This window comes from Lissotriton helveticus, chromosome 3_1, assembly GCF_964261635.1.
Source record: "Lissotriton helveticus chromosome 3_1, aLisHel1.1, whole genome shotgun sequence".
In the NCBI taxonomy this organism is placed as follows: domain Eukaryota; kingdom Metazoa; phylum Chordata; class Amphibia; order Caudata; family Salamandridae; genus Lissotriton; species Lissotriton helveticus.
Genome location: NC_136061.1, coordinates 1,654,849,630 through 1,654,866,349, shown reverse-complemented (window position 1 = coordinate 1,654,866,349; position 16,720 = coordinate 1,654,849,630). Strand labels below are relative to the sequence as shown.

At 43.9% G+C, this 16,720-nt stretch overlaps 1 protein-coding gene across 2 annotated transcripts in view; it reads left to right on the top strand.

Moving 5' to 3' along the window:
- Positions 1-16,720, top strand: part of LOC144823695 (TGF-beta receptor type-2-like) — a 420,165-nt gene that overhangs the window by 212,745 nt on the left and 190,700 nt on the right. The gene's annotated exons all lie outside the window — the stretch shown is intronic.

The window sequence follows — 16,720 nt, the reverse complement described above, 5'->3', positions numbered from 1 at the left end:
TTTGGGTCCCCAATATCTCTTTCCGACAACCTTTACATGGTGGTGTTCTCACCATGAAAAGACTGTTGGAAAGGGATATCCAAATCCTGACACCAGTGCCTGCATTTGCACCGCTGCCATTCTCGGGCGCAGCTCCGACCGCCATCCCACCCCATTGCACTCTCTGATCCTGGCGGAGGCGGCGGTCTGTTGTCCAACAGATGTGGGTCAGACCGCCAGCATTGTAGTACAGCGGTCAGACTGAAGGGCTGTCGGCAGTCAGATCGCCACTGACGGCCTGTCGGTGGCGGTCCAACCGCTATTGTAATGAAGCCCTAAATCAGGTGGTTGGGTACTCTTGAAAGTGGAATTAGACATCTCAGTACAGAAAATCTGCTTTCTTCAGGGATTAGCTACCACTTTTGGCAGTCACTGAGCAAGTTGAGTATATAAAGCCTTTTAGCGAGGACCATCCAAGAATTCAAGAAATGCTCCCAGAGAGCAAGATGTACACATAAGCTGGTCTACTGTATGGCTTCCCCCTTGTTGCCCGCCCGGATGAGTGAAGGGTACACACGCTAGACAGAACCTCAATGAAATGACAGATACAATATCCCTCTCCCTTGCCGCCTCCACTCTGAAACCCTAAGCCCACCAACATCCCTCTTCAGTGGTTGTTGTAAATGCTGCCTCAAATGTGAAACATGCATCCAGTTGCAGATCATTAAGAAACTGCAAAGAGTTTGCCAGGGAGGAACCCCCAAGGGAGAACTGACCATCTTCTCTAACAGGGACTCCCATGTCACAGAGGCTGCAGCACTGTTGCTTAAAGGCAGAGATTATTTTGAGGGTTACTATTTCCCAGACGGTTGTTCTGCATTTCTCTTCAGTCTTTAACTCCTGCCTGTTACAGGGGGCCCCACTGATTGTCCACCTGCCCATCTATCGATCAGTATCCCTGCCCTGATCTGGGGCTGCCATCTTTCACTGGGCTGTAGTCCAGGATGCTAAACCTACACCAACCACCACTGCCCAGCAGCAACTCTTCTCAGCCACTCGCCGCAAAACCTTCCTGTTCCAGCGCTGCAAAACTCATTGACTACTGGACTTAAATTCACTACTGGTGGCACGGTTTCTTGAGCCCCACAGTCAACACATAGAACAATTGTTTGTTTTCATGCATAAGCCATTCTTTTATGCCTAGGATGGTTACTAGTATTGATATGGTGCAGACGTTAAATGGTAAAGTATTGTGTACAGACAGGAGTGAGGCATATCTTGTGTTGGTGATATTCGGCCAGGCCACCAAGTCTTACATAGGCACTTAGCCCCACCACACACGCCCTACGCCAGTATGGGAAACCTTGTATAAACTTTCCTAGAGCAGTTATTATCACACCCATTCCATCTGACATTAGAATCGGGCCGCCCTTCTCCTAAGCAGTGAGTCATCTCCAGTTAAGACAGCAAGTGGGACCAACTGTGACCCCATATTTTCCTGGAAAGTGCCAAATCCCTGCTACATTAGGCATCAGTACACTGTGGTCCCCATTATGAGTGCCCAGTAAAACAAGGAGACAGCGCTAACAATTGCAGTTGGTATCTGCTCCCCCATTACTGGGCATGCATATTTACTGGGTAAGTTCCTTGCTTGGGACACCACTCCGCCTAACCTGTAATGGAGTTCCTTGTGTAATAAGAGTGAAACGGCATAAAACATGCACAAGATGGATCTTCATCCACTTTTGTACAAAACACATCAGTGGCTTCAGAATTAGATTAAACAATTGGACCTAAGCAGGGCAGTGTCAGGGGGGCGTGAGGAACACCTACATACATGTTTTATTGCATGTCACTAATTAATCTGTAGACCTAGTTTACACCTGGTTGGTTCAGGCATCAGTGGAGCAAAATTTAAGGAAACGTGTACCAAAGTGTACAATATCCTCCAGGTATCTAGTAAGGGAGGTTTTTTACTGTGCAAATACTTAAAGTGAAGGAAAAGATACAATTGTATTACAACTTACATTTTCCTGTACCATGCATGCATACGATATGCGATGCTTAAAGTACACGTATGTAAGGTTAGAAAGACAGTTGTGAGTAAGCAGAGTACATGTACATCATACATATTCACATGTACATTACACTATGCATAGTTTCCAAATGGTAGAAAGGAAATGTAAATACATTTCCAAAAGACTTGTAACGGTTTGAAATGCCTAGATGTTTACTAAGCATGTCAATAAAGATACAAGCTTGGGAATCTGCTACATTGTCTAGATTAGATTGCATTAAAACCTAGCACTCAAGTTTGAGGAACCCATACAAAAAAACGTTAACATAGTCTACACTTGCTGTTTTGGAAGTCAGGAATCACACGTTTGCTCCTGTGTCTTCTCCCATGTATAGTTTACTACTGTTTACTTTATTTATATTGAATATAGGTCAAATGTAAATAGGTTTTGGCTCAGTGCACCTGGAAAATTATAGAAGATTGTCCTTCCATTGTTTCTAAAGCACTAGTGGGACAATGGAAGGACTAAGCTTTGCATTCCAGAATGTCATCCTTCTATTGTGTCTAAAACGCTACAGACCCTCCTATTACATGTATATACACTTACCTCCACAATGTTTTGGTAGTTGATAATCTGCTATTTTTGTATCACAGTATTTTGGTACAATAGCGTCTACAACCAGCCTTGTTGGGACCTGTCCCTCCCCTTCCTTTTGCTGGCAAATAAAACATTAAATTGGGCACTGTAATATTCAGGGCATTTAAACTGACCTAATATTTTCAGTTCAACAACATTTAAGGGGTGTTAGAAATGGGGGCCTCTGGTTGGCAGAGGTAGGTACCTTTGTTCAAGTAGGGATCCTTCTTCCTAGTCATAGTAAGGGAGTTACATTCCGAAAATAACCCCTGCTTATCCCCTTGGCAGCTTGGCACGAGCAGTCAGGCTTATCGCAGAGGCAATGTGTAAAGTATTTACACATAACCAACAGTAATACAGTGAAAAGGACACCACACCAGTTTAGAAAAATATTCAATATTTTTATATATCCAAAACAAGACCAAAACTACATAAAATCCAGCATACAGTACTTAAAAATACATACTTTGCAAGAATACTTTAGAGATATAGGGCTAGATGTAGGTAAATTCAAATTTGTGAGTCCTTAATAGCGATTTTTACCGAATCGCTATTAAGGACTCGCAAAATTGAATGTAGGTAGGAATCCCAAAAATATTTGCGATTCCTTAATATTCCTTGATTGTGAATCGCAAATGGAGATTCGCAATCAAGGAAAACCATTCCAATTCATTCCTATGGGCCAAGAGGCCCATAGGAATTAATAGGATTTGATTTCACGGGTGCAAGGGTTCCAAAAGGACACCCTGTTGCACCCCTGAAATGTGCATGTATGCTTTTTTAAAGGAAATTGCTAATTGCCACTAACTTGAAGTTGGTGGTAATTAGCGATTCCTGAAGGCTAAAGTGCACTTTCTTTTGTGTTACTTACATTGCATTTAAGGAATTGCAATTTGCGATTCGTTAAATGCAATCACAAAATAAGGATTCACAATTTTTGCGATTCCTTATTTTGCGAGTAGGTTTAATCTTACCTAAATTGCTCAAAGCCAAATTACGATCGCAAAGGCTGAAATTCTGCGAATTTTGGCATTTGCGGTCGCTATTTGGTTTCCTACATCTGGCCCTTAGTTCCTTGAAGTAGGTAGCTCCATCCGTGGCTACCGCAGCACTGGAAACACCAGAATCCACCAATTCCGCGTCAGTCAAAGATGTCGGCATACAAGTGTAAACAGTACCTTTTGTGTTGCGGCAGACTCGGTGCGGGGCGGTAAAGGCAACCGTCGAGGTTGCGATGTGAAGCGGAGCGGTGCAGCGTGCAGTCTCTTCAAGCCATGATGCAGGCAGCAGCTCGGTGATGGTCGACCGGCGGCGTCGGTGAAACCAGGGCTGTGGTGAGGCATGAAAGCGGTGCCCGATGCAGTGCTAACAGATCACAGGGCAGGTGACAGAGCCGGTTGCGGGGAGCTGGCGTTGGTTGGTCCGGACTGCGGTGTGGGGTGGTGTGTTGTGAGGCTTATGAGCAGTGCCCCCAAGCCACGATGTCGTCAAGAGGTTGTGGTCAGGGTGCAGCGACAGGGTTGGTGAGACCAGGGTGGCAAAGGGAAGCGAGGCGGTGCAGAGTGCGGTGCCCACAGGTCACGGTGCAAGCAGCGGCTCAGTGGCGGCAGCGGCAGTAGTTGGTGAGACTATGGTTGCGGTGCGAGATGCAGACGGTGCCCTCTGGTGTGCCTTCAGGACACAGAGCCAGTGACAGACTCGGTGACCAAGTCGGCTGCTTTCCACCCTCAGTGGCAACTGAAACAAGAGTTCCAGAAGTGGTACCCAGAGGTCGGTGAAGTCTTTGCTGTTGCTGAGACATCGTAAACAGAGGGCAAGCTCAATTTCAAGCCCTTGGAGATACTCAGCACAAGTGTAGAAAGTTCAGTCCAGTCTTTTCACTGTCCAAGGCAGAAGCAGGAACTGCAGGCCAACCCAGCAAAGCAACGACACAGCAAAGGGGCAGTATTCCTCCTGGTATTTCTTCCAGCTCATCTTCTTGGCAGGTTCCTTGATTCCAGCCAGTTCTAAAGTTTTGTGGTTTGGGCTCCAATATTTATACTCAGTTTCTCTTTGTTCTCTCGGGAAGAGAGACTCTGGGCTCAGTCCAAACCAGTTCTGTCCTCTCTGGTCCAGCTTCCCAGCAGGAGGTGGAGACAGCATTGTGTAAGGCAAACCAGGCCCATGCAGGTGCAAGGAAATCTCCTTCCGCCTCTCTAAATGCAGCCCAGGTCTATTCAGCCCAGCCATGACTCATTCAGGAAAGGCAGGATACACCTCAACCCCCTCTGCAGCTGTTTACAGTTAATGCACATCCCCAGCCGCTATCCATCCAAAGCCAGACAGTCAATCCACAAAACCAGCAGAGGCACACAGGAAGGCTAAGCAAGAAAATACCTACTTTCTAAAAGTGGTATTTTCAAACACAGATTATAAAAATCATCTTTACTAAAAGATGCATTTTTACATTCTGAGTTCAGGCATACCAAACTCCATTTCCCTATCTTGTCCCAATGGGAAGATATGCGTATAAGATGTTATAAGCAACCTCCCATTCTATCCTATGGGACAGATAGCCTTGCAGTGGTGAAAAAAGAAATACACTGTAACTCACCACCACGACATGTCACACACACCAATACTTGTCCTACCTTTAACATACACAGCACCCTGCCCACAGGGGTACCTTGGGCCTTCCTTAGTGGTGACTTACATGTAAGAAACAGGAAGATTAGGGCCTGGCAAGTAGGTGCACTTGCCAGGTCGACATGGCAGTTACAAACTGCGCACAGACACTGCAGTGGCAGGTCTGAGCCCCCTTTTCAGGGCTGCTTGGGTGGATGGCACAATCAGTGCTGCAGGCCCACTAGCAGCATTTGATTTACAGGCCTTGCCACTCCCCGTGCACTTTACTAGGGACTTACTAGTAAACCAAATATGGCAATCATGGAAATACCAATCCATAGCACAATTTACAATATGAGTACTTGAACTTTAACACTGAACAGCAGTGATAAAGTGTGCAGAGATATAAAACCAGCAAAAACAGAGTCAGTCAGAAAGCAAAAAGCCTTGGGAAACATGCCAAAAGATGCCAAGTCTAACACGGAGTCACGCATACATTTTCACGGTACCATGTTCAAAAAATGACTGTGTCTACTTTATATATCACTGGACTCTCCATGAGGTAGTGGGATGGATCACGTAGGCACCTGTAGGTTAAGTAAATTGTCTCAAAGCTAGTATCATCCAATTGAAGTCAGTAAAAGGATCTCATTGCCACCAGGTCTCTTTTCCGCAAACTAAAAACAAAACATGCTGCCCCATCTTGCATGGTCTTTAGACAAAGGGGGTTGATACTGTTGAAGACCTACAACATTGTTATTATGTCCACACCACTATTTTTACTTTCTGTAACAAATAGCCTTATCTAGAGTTCTCCGATTAAGATACTCCTTCAAAACATGGTGGGCATCCTGTCCAAATTATTACAAATGCCGCAGACCATAACACACTTGAAAAATGGCAGACGGGACATCCGCCAAGTTTGTAAAGAATATACAGTCCGCCAAACTCTAACTAAGGCCCAAAGGCTTTGCTCTTATGTAATTTATTCTCACCTTAGCCTTTTTTAGTAATTTCTCCTTCTTCCCTGCCCTCACTTCTATATTCTGCCTTTTCTCTTTTCATCCCCTTGTTTTTATTGTACTTTGCAAGTATGATCGTATATTTGCCAATCTCCCATGTGTATGTCCTATGCTTGTCTTATTATTGGTCACATGTAACTTTTGCTTTTTAATGGTATGCGCTGTAACACCCTAGGGCCATATTCCTCCTACATAAATCTGCAAAAATAAATACATAAATAAAATGCCTGTTACTATACTCCAATCTTGAGTTCATAAGTGTGACCGCTATCACCAGGTATTGGTCAACTCTCCGCAAAACCAATCCTATTTGGTCCTACTTCTCATACCACAATCTCCTGCTACTGTGGAACAAGAAATGCTTTGCAGGGGTCCCCTCGGGGTCATGCCAAGCTTCAATGCCCCTTGCTTTAGCAAAGGCTTGGGAAGGTCCAAGTAATATCACACTAACAAAGGTTTTTTTTATTCTGGCAGCCAGGTATCTTCCATTTTCAATGTCAGTTGAAATTAGCACGCAGGGATTCAGAGGAACTCATGCCTTTCAGCAAAATGGCAGAGACAGACTGATTAACCTGCTCCTGCAGGTGACAGAATGTCCATAATGGAGGGAGTCCAACTAGTGCCATGAAACCAGCAGAAAGAGGTACCTCTGCAGGAATCTTGGCCTTCGCCCAGTTCTCTTCTATGGCAAAATCAGATTTTCTCTGGGCACATAAAATCAACTACGTATTGAGGCAGGCATGTGTGGTTTTGAGAAAGAAAAGGGATGAATACATACACAGATATTAATTACAACAACATTCTACAAACTTTCCAAGAAGTTCTCGCATATCTAGTTCTTCTCCTCTCTCTCTCTTCGGAGTGCATGGATTTTAAACAGCATTGTTCTATATATCTGTCAATTAACTTTGAGGTTATAATAGAAGGAAGATTATTAACTCTTATAAACTCCTGTGATTTATTTTTAAAAACACCTTTTAACGCCAGAAAGCCCCTGCAATTATTAAGCAAACCCTAGTCCCCTGAAATGGTTTGATACAATAACATACAAGAAGTCCCATATATCATTCAAAACAGATTTCCCCTAGCATATATTGAATGGACACTCAGCCTACATCCTCCAGCCACTATGCAGTCATGTAACTCCTCGGTGACACGCACTATCCTTACAGTTGGAGAAACTTCCCCCCTTATAGAACTCTGCTTTTCACGAAATTGACTTCAGCACTTACAAAGCATTTAGGGCCTCATTTTTATTCTTGCGAAAATGGAACTCCATTGCAAGAGCAACAATGTTACCTCCCTTCCAACAAAGTGGTGTTTACGGACCATAATTTGCCCATGGCAGTGACCACTCCATCACCGCTGTGCTCAAACGTCTCCAACAGCCCGACGGAGTAAGGGCCGTCAGAGAATTGGCTATATGTTAAATATGCCTAATCAGGATAGGCAGGCATATAGTCGTGTTTACTGTTTGTGAACGCCGCACAACCCTGGGTGTAAGGGACAGAAAAAGCACTAAATACACTCTTTGCCATGGGCAGTAACTTCCATGGCGAAGGGGGAATTAACTTTTTTATTTTCGGCAAGAATACCCCCCTTCGGGGTGTTCTTTTTTCAAATAAAACTGAAAACATTTAAGTGAAACGTTCCATCATGTTGACGAAGCCCTGCACCAAACTGCAGAAAGCAATGACATGAATTGCTATGACAGCGGTTCCTGACAATGCTTTAGAAATGACCGCCTGCTTGGCGATCATTTCTAAGTTTGGCAGGCAGCATGTCCATCTCGGTGAAAGAGTAATTTTCTCTGTTGCCCTGGCGAAGAAACGGGACACACAAAAACAATTAAATTAGGCAATTGGTGTTTTTTATTAACGGTGATCAGATTTCATTATATAATTGTTTGAAAAATACTTTATTCCAAGGTTCTTCAGAATATATGCATGATTCCACATGCAGGTGGATCTTGGAGCAGAAGCATGGGCTAATATAATTTTAGAGACTTCTGTTTTCGGAGAGGAAATTGTACAAGATGGAAAAGGAACAAGAGGGGAAAGATTACTTGCAAGTAGAAGATTTAGATCAAGAAAGTTGTGCCCAGCCCTGCCTTCCCCAGTCTCCCGTAACCATCTCCCATCACATCACTGCCTCCTATGCCACACAGAGTCCCTGCATCTCTCCACAAATCCCTCCATCCAACTAACTGGCCCAACCTTTGTAATTTAATATAATTTTTATTGAGGTTTTTGACAAATTATGGAATTGTAAAAACATTCCTCAAAAGAATACTTCACCACCCATGCCACACAATTCAAGATGCGTACATACATAGATAATATAACCCACTCAGGCAATGCTCCAGAACACACATCTCTCCTTTGCTAGATCCTGCTAACGTGACATGGATGGCATGGCCACGAAATTCCTTTGGGGAGGTCGGAGGTCCAGGCTGGGTGGAGTCTCTCGGATCTACCGCTCACTCACCAACAATACTCCTAGCTCACTTTCCCTGCTCCGAGAGAAGTGGGAGGGCTGGCTTGGGGCTCTGGAGGACGAGGATTGGAGAGACGGCCTGATGGCCCCTAGGACCATTGCGGTATCGGTAAGACTGCGCCTGGTCCAAGTTTACTTTTTGCACGCCACCTATCTTACACCCCTGCATCTCTACCACGCTGGGCTTCGGCCCAATGATACCTGCCCCCACTGCTCCCACCCCCAAGCCGACTTTTATCATATTGTGTGGCTATGTACTGCGATTCAGGGGTATTGGGAATCGTTAACACAAGACCTGACAGGGGTCCTGGGCTGGGAGGTACCCATTGATCCCATACGCGTTCTGCTGGGCGTCACCGACGGACTGGACGGCTCCAGGGCTGAGAAGCTCTTCCTCAATACTGCACTGGTGGTTGCCAAGAGGGACATTGCCACTCGCTGGTTGGACACTGCCCCTCACACTTTAAGGCGCTGGCGCCGGGGGGTGGATTGGTGTGCTGCGCAGGAACGCCCCCTATACGTAACCAGGGGGTGCCCGAGAAATTTTGTCGCATGTGGGGGAAATGGGTTCGAGTACTCAACGATTGAGATGATATGGTGCGCTCCCCAGGTGCATGTGGATATGTTCTTCTTGGTTCTTTATGTGATCTTGATGTCATAGCGATGTGTTTTCATCTATCCAGCTAATGTGTGACGTTGCTCTAAATGATGCTGTTCGTTGTCAAATTCAAAACTCAATAAAATTGATTGTCAAAAAAAAAACCACACTCAGGCAAGTTGTCCATCACACAAGCTTGGAGCTAAGAGCGAACATGTTCAGAAGAAATATCTGATGCCTCTTTGACTCTCACAGCCCCACCTCCAACCCCAATGACAATCCCTCTATACTCCCCGCAGTGTGTCCACATCTTGGTGTGTTTCTTAGGGCAGCCTGTGGACTCTTATACCAGCAGCTCAAGAGACATACAATACTCCAGGCCCCTGCCCCATCTCTCCAATGAATGACACAACACATTACCCCATTCTCTGGTAATGTCTCCCTTCACAACTAGCAACCTCAAATAAGGAAGAATCATCTTATACCTACTGGAGTGGATGTATTCTGAGATGTGGAGCAAGGTCAGTCTAGGCTCTGGACTCAAAGACCTCCTTAATACTGCACCCAATGTTGTCAGCATCCCACTCTAACATTGGTGTAATAGACAAGACCATATAGTGTGTAAGAAATCACCCTCACCCAGCCAGTTCTGAAGACAGGCAGGGGAGGGAGCTTGCAAAAAATGCCACAATTTCAAATGACTCTATGTAGCACCTGAATTAGCCGAAATTCCACAGCACTAGCTGTGACACTGCAAGTCATTCTGGAGTCACTTCAGTCCTCATCAAACAGGGATCCCACATCTCCCTCCCATTATGTCCTAAGTAAGTTATGTGCCAAAAAATTGCTCTCGATAGTGCAGTAAACCAGGGATATCTGCTTGTTTCCAATCTTGCCCATCAATAATCTAGCCTCTAATGGGCTACACTCGGGGAGTTCAGTCAAGCTTGAGACGTATGGCTGTAAGGCATGCAGAAGTTGAAGAGAACAGAAGAATTGTTGACTATGAAGGTTAAAGGAGGACTGCACTTTTTCAAAGACCATGTGTGTGCCCTCCATTACATTTCCAAGCACAGATATGCCAATCAAGACCTAGTCTATAAAGCCTTCAAGCCTCTCAGTGTACCTTGGAGTGACACCCACCTATAGTGGGAAAGATCTGAAAAGTTTTATGTGCCACCCTAGATCCGTGAGAGTCTCATTCCAGAGGTCCACAACCCACCTTGTCGCCGAAGGAACAAAAGTTGGAAAGCATCCTCCATATAAGTAGTGGAAGAAATGGGTGTCTCCCATGGCCCGTCTCTCTGGGGAGAGGGTAGGATTCCCTTTCAGAGCATGTAACCACCAGTCAATCAGAGAGAGATGTGCCACTCTATAGTAGGATCGAACTTCAGCTGCTCCAAGACTCCCTTCAAACTGCGATTTGCAAAATTGCTATATGCTCATAGCAATCCCAGGTGCCATCCTATTCCATAAAATGTTTCAAATCATTGACGTTATGCGTTTAAAGAAGGAACCAAAGATCTAGAACGTCTTGATAGTGGTATGTTGGTAGAGGAGATGAGGCAATGATATCATCTTAAAAATAGCTACTCTGCCCATAAGTTAGAGGGGACCAGAATGTGAGATCGATTTGTAACCTGCTGACCTGTGTCGCGATGTTGCGATTCCAGGCTCTGCTTTCATCAAGCAAGATATAAACCTCAAGATATTTTGAAGCGCCAGTTGCTAGCGTCAGTAATGAAACCCAATCCAGATCCTCAAGGCTTGCTAATATCAGAAAGTCCACCGACTTGGCCTTGTTAATAGTCAGGCCAATGAAATTATAAAATATACAAAGCATCTGAAGGGTGCTCGCACTGAACTCTTGAGGGTCACTTCAAAAAAATCAAAGATCGTCCCCGTAAAGAGAGACTTTATCTGAAATCTCCTGTAACCCGTCAAACCCTCTACCCAGCAAATCGATGCGAAGCCACACCGCGAGAGGCTTGATGACAAATGTAACTCTCCCCACCTTGACACCCTCCCCTCTTAACCTTGTGTCCTGTTCCATAGGCTTCAATAGTGGTAACTTTCAGAGTGAAAAACGAGGAGTCACACCAGACTACAAAAGTTTGACCATGTAGCGAAAGTGTTCAACTCCACTCTTACCGAGTAGACTGCTGATTACTCCAATACATTTTCGGTCCTGCCAGAATCCTGTAGAATTTAAATTTTTTGTGGCATTATCAGTGGTGCTAGAACATTTTTCAAAGTATGGGTGCTGGCCGCCAACTTCAAATTACTAAATGTACATGGACTGAAAAATATCAAAGAGCTACATAAATTGTGAATATACTAAATAAGTGAATCTCAATCAATGAGAAGGTGGGGTAGACTTATTGGGGGTTCAGTTGTACGTTTGGAAGCACATACTACAAATGGTAAACGTTGTTTACAACACAGTGTTTACACCGCACGACCTTTACCACGCTGCCATTACAACGCAAGTCATTACTACGACTTGCGCTGGATGGCGCTCTTGGTTAAGGAATATTGTGATTTTCTATTCCAACACCTTCCCTACTGTTACGTGGGCTGGAGTTGGAATAGAAAATTGTAATAATCCTGAATCCGCGCCCTCCAACGCAAGTCGTTGTAACTATCATACATCCATTACAAGTATATAGGAATAACCCGAGAGCAAATATAGAGAGCACATCCTCCATCACAACGGCCTCTTTATGTAACTGAATCATTGGACGCAAGCACTGGATCACACACTCAGCTTTGATTGGGGAAGGGGAGATCACCCACCCATATAATGTGCCATGATTCATCATGAGGCTCGCCCATTCACCACTGGGAAAACAACCTGTAAGTCTTCTGTGCATCTCCTACGTCACCCAATTTGCCATCTTAGGTTTCAAATTAACTAGGGTCTCAATCCAAAATACTGGTGTTTCCTGATGACCAACATATCACTAAAAAAACCTGAAATGTGGAAGGACGTATCATAACTCCGTGATGGCTGTCCTCCTATCAAATTATTAAAACCCTTAGAATCCCCAACTTGGGGGCCGATTAGGATGGCGGACGGATCGATCCGTCCGCCATCTGTGCCCGTCCGCCACCAATTTCCCCCCCGCCATATTACAATGGCGGGAGGGACAGCGGCGGACAGAAACAGCGTCCGCCGCTTTTCCGCCCGGTCGCCTTGGAGCCGGGGCGGAAATGGGTTCATATGGCTGGCGGTGTCTTCCAGACACCGCCAGCCATATTACGATGGCCGGATGCAGATGCCTTTCGCCACGGAAAGGCATACAGGCTTTGCTTTGGGGGCCCGTTGCGGGCCCCCAGGGTGAAGGGGGGTGTGGCGTGCACATGGGAGGTACCTATGGTACCCCCCTGCGTTTCACAGTACGTCATGGCAGGCACCGCGCGATGCCTGTCATGCTGTGCTGTGAAACGCACAACATGCATTTTTGACATTGCGGCGGACGGCACAGTCGGCCGCAATGTTAAAAATGCGGGATGCACCCGCCACTGTGGCGGGTGCATCCTAATTCGGGGCACGGTACCTCCGCCCTTGTGGCGGACGGTTCCTGCCCCAGACAGGATGGCAGACGGACCTTGTCTGTCCGCCATCCTAATCGACCCCTTGGTTCTTTGGATTTCATCAGTCTACATGCTTCTTATAAATACTTGGGATTGATATTTAATAACTAGCTACATTTTGAAGAGCATAGGGTAGACTTTGGATCAAGGGATATTATCCTGATTGGGAGTATTCCGATTTAATTTTATAAATTAAATTATTATTAAAATATTATCTACTTTTAATTAGTTCGATGTATTGATTTAAAAAAAATGGAAGGGTGGGCATTTCAACAAACATTAGGTTTACTAGCATGTGTCAGCCTTGAGGCGATTCGCGTTGAACTAGGGCTGAGTTAATCACACTTTGAAAGATGGCATCATGGAAACATTTTTAACGTCACTAACTAGAAAGGACTATATCAGCTTAGCTAAGCAGTTTTTGATGGGCTTGTTCAAAAGTCAGAGTGACGATACACGCTGCAAGATTTACTTACAACAAAAATGCAATATGTATACATTATAAGGCATTAAGACAAAAAAAGGTAAAATTGTTTTATGCCAACAGGGACTTAAATGAAACAAAAAACACAGTAACTCGCTTTTATAGGATGAAATTTGAGATTGAAGAGGTAGAATATTTGCATTTTATTGCTAATCTCATGTTACCTTATCAATGTTTTTTTGTTAAGACTAGGCATGTTTAACCCCTTGGGCGCGGCCGCGATTCTGCGCCTGTGCGGCGCTTTTAATGAGTGGGCGGGTTCATGGCGGCCCCCAGCCGTCATCAGCATATGCCCACCGTGGTGCATGACGGCCGGGGGCCGTCATCAGCATAGAAGGAGTTGAAAATGTGCACTATTTCGCAAACAGAGGGGTAAATTGTTGCCAGTGCCAATCTCGTTCACCATATTATTTAACCAACATATTGTTATTATGTCCCTCGGAATTAGTAGAGAGAAAGGAATATCTTAAACCTATCATTGAGGGGGCTGGTTTAAGAACCGTGAATTTGGCATTTGACCTTATATTTACACTTCATTCTGAAAAGGTTGCTCTTTTTAAATGCTGCTATTAAACGGATTTTGACTTTGTAATAGTGTTTTCTCTATGTATGTATTAATTCATTTAATAAGTACCTAGTTTAATGTATTGTTTATTGATATGGAGAAAGTCTGTCTGATAAATCTTAACTATTATAATTCATATTATTACGTGCTTCTGCAGCAACTGCCTCAAATGGTCAGTCTTATTCATCTGGACAAATATGTTTTTATCTGTATTAGAGTTGCTCTTATCCAAAACATACCAGGGTCCAAAAACATTCCAGCAGTGATAAATAGGGGCATTTTGAAAGCACACACCGTTAATAATGCATACTGCATGTCAGCACGGTAATGCAATTAAGTCTGTGACCCAGCACTATGTGTCATTGTTCAATCACTTATTAATTAAATCCCTTCATAATGCACTCACTTACCTGTAGGTATAAGGCAGCATTTCTTATCTAATGGCATTAAATATTAAGCGGGATTTATGCATCGACTACTACTGTATTACTCGAAGTCCTTCCTCGCTTTTCTTACTTACTTGGTAGAGGCAAACCTGCCTCTCTAGACAGCCTATTGCTAACACAAGAACAAAATAAAAGGGTCCCTCCCCCAGAAATTCCCCTGGTAGTTCCAAGCATGCCACATGTCTCCGCTTTACAGCTGGCATGGAAAGTTGGGAGAGAGGAAGGGACATCAGTAAGGAAACGGAGGAAGGACTTAAGAGTAATGCGATTACCTGTAAGTAATTGATGCATTACATTCACATCATCCTCACTTTCCTTACATACTTGGTTGAGATATACCAAGCAAAAGAAAGCCTACGACAACTCTAGTAAGATGCTTCAGAAAAAGAAGGTTTAATCAGATTTATACACAAACCCAAAAACATTGCTATTACTTCATAACACCCAGAACTTTATTGTCCAGATCAAATTTCTGGGAGTCTGATAATTATTAAAAAAAGTAGACGGAGAGACCCAGGTCACAACCCCGCATTTCTCTGAAATTAAAGCCCATTGAATCTCTGCAACAGTGGTGGAGATAGTCCCGTTGTTTCTACCTTGAACATCCTCCAGGGGAGTACGAACACTTGACCTATAAGTCATCGGAATAAGAGTCCTGGTCAAATAGCTTAAGGAAGCCACAGCAGGTTTACAACCTTTCTGTTCGAGACCAAAACTGAACAAATAATGACTCTGAAACTCTAAAGAAGGCAACCCTAGCCAGATAAATCAGGAGAACTGTCCTAACATCCAACTTCTGAAGGTTTTCCTCTCCTTGGAAGCTGGCGAAAGAAAAACAGAGGAAGAAACACCTCGTGCTCCCGGTGGATAGGTGAGTTAATCTTCGGGTAAAAGGAAGGTAGAGGATATAAAAATATTCTGCACTCAAAATTCTTGCAAAAAGGGTGTTTGAATAAGACAGCAGCCGATTCACCCAGGCTCCTTGCTCAGGAAATCACCACCAAAAAAAGGTTTTAGAGTTGTATAAGCTATTTGTTCCATTGGCTCAAAAGGAGATTTCAGTGCCTCCAACGCTAAAAGCAGATCCCATGAAGGAAAATAATGTAGGGTCTCAGGATGGAGTTTGAGCAACCTTTAAAAAACCTAGGAAGTAGACTAGCAGTATCAAGCAGGATTCAGCAGCCCACAGAAGCTTAGCAGTGGAAATTCTAAGACCCAATGACACCCCTTCTTTTCTTTCTGGTACCTCACTATGAAGGCTCTCGGTTTTCCGTTTTTACAGATTTTTACAGGTAAATACAGACAGTGACAATGTGTTTCCTCTCTGTATTTATTTTTAAATGCAGAAAAACACAGAAAATTGTGCTTCTTGTGATTGACTCTCCATGCTGTCCTTTATTAACTCCAGGTCAACAGCTGAGCACACAGGCAGCATGAGGAGGTACAAAATGGGATGAGATGTCCTTAAATACAGGCATAGTTTTATATATATTTGTGTGTAATACTAATATTTACCTGTGGCTGTAGCGTTTTGCTATTTTTGGCACCTAATTTGCTAAAACATGACAGGCATCAAAGTATGAGTGCAAGTGTATCAGTTAAATAAATGTGGAAATATACCATTATGTGACTCTATTTGCACTCAAAACAAATATAGATAAATACCAATAGGATGGGTAAAAAATAAATATGGATAAATACAGACAGAAATGTTAAAAATAAATACCATAAAACCGGCACCCTACTCATAATTCATTTTTAGGTTTGGTAGTAGTGAAGACCTTTCGATTCTGCTAAAATTAAATGTATAGTATACTTACTGAGATGGCCGTTAAGCCAGCCTTCTCCATCCATTGGTCTGTTATTGTGTCATTTGCATTTTTCTTTCACTCTTTACAGCAAACAACATTGAGCAAGGGCAAGCCCACTTCAGCCATTTGCTCATTTGACTGTGAGGTTCTGGCAGCTTCCACGACAATAAAGCCTTGCAAAAACCATGACAAAACAAAACAACCATTACAAAGCAAAAGGCTAGTGGCTAACACAAGACCTATTGGCTTTGCCAGTGCTTGTTGTTGATAAGGCAAGCACTATGAAGTAACTCGAGCATGGACGAGTTCAAACTGTCTATCAGAGGTTTCACAGTAACCTTGGCTAACTCTGTTATTTATTGGCTCGCTCGGGCCCTCATGGCTCCAATTTACTCTTGGAAATCTTACTCGAGATTTAATTAGTTGATAGTTTGTTCCAAGTTTTTGCTTATCCAGCTTTTTAT